The 3,476-nt window shown below is 49.1% G+C and overlaps 1 long non-coding RNA gene across 2 annotated transcripts; it reads left to right on the top strand.

The window, feature by feature from the left end:
* Positions 1–1,003: 1,003 nt before the first annotated feature.
* Positions 1,004–3,244, top strand: LOC100624940 (uncharacterized). 2 transcript variants are annotated; one of them, XR_001305071.3, is made up of 3 exons: positions 1,004–1,217; positions 1,492–1,787; positions 3,071–3,244. It is a non-coding gene; the product is annotated as an uncharacterized LOC100624940 (long non-coding RNA). The 2 variants fall into 2 exon arrangements; XR_299800.4 differs by lacking the exon at positions 3,071–3,244 and adding an exon at positions 2,545–2,707.
* Positions 3,245–3,476: the final 232 nt, after the last annotated feature.

Below are 3,476 nucleotides of genomic sequence, written 5' to 3'. Positions count from 1 at the left end.
ATCTCTTAAAACATTGCCTTGAAATATTATTATTACTATTATTATATTTTTTGCCACACTAGTAGCATGCAGAAGTTCCTGGGCCAGGGATTGAACCCACACCACAGCAGTAAACTGAGCCACAGCAGTGACAGTTCCAGATCCTTAACCTGCTAAGCCAGCAGGGAACTCCAAAATATTACTTATCTTGATTACTGAGGGGTTTTCTTGTGGCCCCTTAAATTTAGCACCTGAGGCCAGTGCCTCCCTCACCCTAGTCTCAGTCCTGATTATTTATTTCCAACATGTAACTCACACCATAGCATTAATTCCTCATCACAGCATTCTGAGAAGCTCCTACCGTCATCGCCATTTCACAGTTGAGGAAACTAAAGCAAAGACATTTGATTATACCCAAAGACCCACAGCGAGGAGGAGGAAAATCTGAATATGACCCAAGTTTGTATGGTTTTTGGCTCAGAGCCTGCCTGAGTAAAGTAAAACAATAAACTAAGTATGAGCTGGGTTTTAAGTCAAGGAATCAAAAAATCTTGGCTTGAGTCTCACCTTGGCCCCAGCCCTTCCCAGAGCCTTCCAGTCCCAAGGACCTCAGTTTCCCTATCTGCAATTGGACTTAAATATCCTGAACCCTGCTGTTCTCCCCCTCCACCCGCATGGTTTACTAGCTTTCTCTCTCCTGATCCAGCAAGAGCGCAAGCTGGGGCTTTGGAAGAAGCAGTTACCAACTGACACAGAGCTCAGAGACCTAGGCAGAGGTTGGAGCCAGTGGGAAGACCCAGGGGAACACAATGAGTACCCCTTCCCCCTCCAGAAAACCCCTAACCCAGGTTTTGGGCAGATGCCAGACTTTTATTCTGAAGCCGAGGCCACAGCCTATGAGGTAATCTTTGGAGTTGCATTCGAGGCGGAGTCCCATTGGCAGGCTGGCAAAGACCCTCCCAAGGTTCCCGGTGCCCCGCCTTCCCTGAAGCCCATAAAAGCACACGTCCCCGCCTAGGCAGCCACTGGACACCTGCATCTGCGGGCAAGACTGAAAACAGGTGAGACAGAGAGGAAGGGCCAAAGCCGTGTGGGGGAGGGGTGGTCTGAGGCACCCGCGTCCCCTCGGATGGGGCTGGTTTGCAGGTCAGCGCATGGACATTTTCCCAGAAAGCGACACAGACTATGAAGTTTGATGGTCTGGAAAACGGAGACCAACCGCGCTGACTACCTGGAAGGTAAGTTCTGGGAACGTGTCTCGAGGTGCGGAGCTGGTTTGAGTCCTAACGGCAACCTCTCCGTGTCTCCCTGACTTTGCCCCAGGAGGCATATCTCGAAGAGGATCAGAGAGGAACGAATTGTAGTGGAGGAGGGTTCCCAAGAGTGAGAAGAACAGAGAACGGAGGGATTGGGGTGACCTGGGGAAGAGGGGGAGCAAGTCAAGTTTTCTTCAGTACCGAAGCGGAGGACAGTTCTCTGACAACCAGGGAAGGAAATTGCTATTTGTTTCAGCACTGAGACTCCGGACAGCGCCTCTCAGGGTCCAGGAAAGGCACCGCGATCTGCTTCAGCACCAGGGCTCCGGACAGCTCCTAAGGCTCCCAGGGGGCGACCTCATTTCAGAACCAGGACACTGGACAGCTTCACTGCTACAGGGAAGCCCTTGTACCCAGATGGGGGAACAGAGTGCTCTGAAGTGCCTGACGCTTTGGGAGACTTGCCCCTCGTGTAGTGGATTTTTCAGTGAATTATTTTCCAGATAAGCAGATGAGAAGAAACCACCCACAGAAATCCGTAATTCCTAACAGGTGAGATGGCCAATCAGTAGGACTGTGAGGGGTCAGGCACCTGCCAAGATGACATTAGTATGCTCTTTCCAGACTTCTGTGAGAAACATTGTGCCAAGCGTTTTATATACATTATATCACGACATTGTCAGCCCTAAGACATGGGTGTTATTACAGCAAGGTGACAGTTGAGAAAACTGAGACCCAGGGAGGGGCAGGGGTACAACTAACCCAAAGGCTCTCAGCTCAAGGGTGAAGCTGAAAGTCAACCCCACATTTGTCTAATTCCAAATTCTGTTACTGACATGGATGGGTGGGAGCTGAGCCCTTGGAAATCAAATGCTGCCTCTCTCCAAGAGGACCAAGAACAGAAAACAGGAGGCAGTGGAGAAGCCCAGGTGTTATGACTTAGCTCAAATGAGGGGAAAGAGCTGGGTGGGGGCTTCAGACATGGGGCAGAGGGTGGTGAAGAAGACTGGAGTGGTTGTGGTCTAGTGCTGTGTGGAAGACTAGTGATTTTGTTGTTCTGACGTACTATGACAACAAGTCACAGCTTCCTCACAGCGTGGACTCCCATCGACCTTCGCCCAAGACGGACAAGCAAGTGTGTGTGTGTGTGTGGGGGTGTTCAGGGAGGAATTGCTTCTATTCAGGGGTTGGGCTGACTAATTCCACGGGACAAGAACAGGGGAGAGAGCAAAATAGAGGCATGCACCCCATGAACACATGGCGATGTGCTGCATATGATGTTGGCCATGTCACTCTTATGCACCCACAGGTTTGGAAATACAAATATCTGACTCTGAACCCAGGACTCTTAACTGTCTCACTACACTTTCCTGGGAGATCAATGAGAAAATCATGTTTGAAGCCCTTCCTTGATCAGGATTCTATGGAGACTTTTCAATAAAAGTTCTGGGGAATTTTTTACTCCCCTACCTCACCATCAGTTTCATGAACCAATTACAGGACACGTGTAAACTTGTGTCTGGTAGGTGTGTTGTGACATCATGGAGGCTCAAACTTAATTCTCTATGACATCCTAATCAAGTCGAAGACATGACATCCAGCTCATTCCAGCCTCAGAACAGCCTTTTGCCTTTGCTGTTTCCTCAGTTTGGAATGCTCTGTCCCCACCCAGAGTGCCCCAGGCCTCATTCTGCCCCTCACCCAAGCCTTGTTTCATCAAGGGGAACTGTCTTTGTTGCCTCGCCATTCCCCATGTCACGCCTACACTCTACATTCTCCTAGAATATTTTCTACTCCACACTGAGTGTAATTATTTTTGTGTTATGTATTTACAGAACTGTCTGTCTCCCCCATTACACTGTGCACTACATGAAGGCAGAGACTGTATTTGTATCTTCACTGCTGTGTCCCCAGCACCTAATCCAGGACCTGGTATACAGCAGGTGCTCAATAAACATTTGTTGCCTCAATAAAAGCACTAGGGAATAAACTAATACATCAATCAATAAGTGAACTGATGGTTTTGGCACACACATGAAGACCTTGCTGCTTCTTGGTCTCCCCCACAGAGATACCATAGGGGGATGGTTGCTGCAGGTGTTTATTGGGGAGCATAATTAAATTTGTGGACACTCAAGGGCCAGCCAACCAACTAACAGCCCCAGGAGAGAGCCAGGCTCGTTTAATTAGCAATTACGAGGCATTGATTCTTCATTAGCTCTGGCAAACCCCATCTCCCTC

This window comes from Sus scrofa, chromosome 2 (genome assembly GCF_054392235.1).
Source record: "Sus scrofa isolate SSC_HxYL_T2T_F1_AM1 chromosome 2, Sscrofa_HxYL_maternal_Yorkshire_Landrace_v2.0, whole genome shotgun sequence".
NCBI classification, from domain to species: domain Eukaryota; kingdom Metazoa; phylum Chordata; class Mammalia; order Artiodactyla; family Suidae; genus Sus; species Sus scrofa.
Note: the sequence above shows the minus strand (reverse complement) of the source record. Positions and strands in the feature narration are given on the sequence as shown.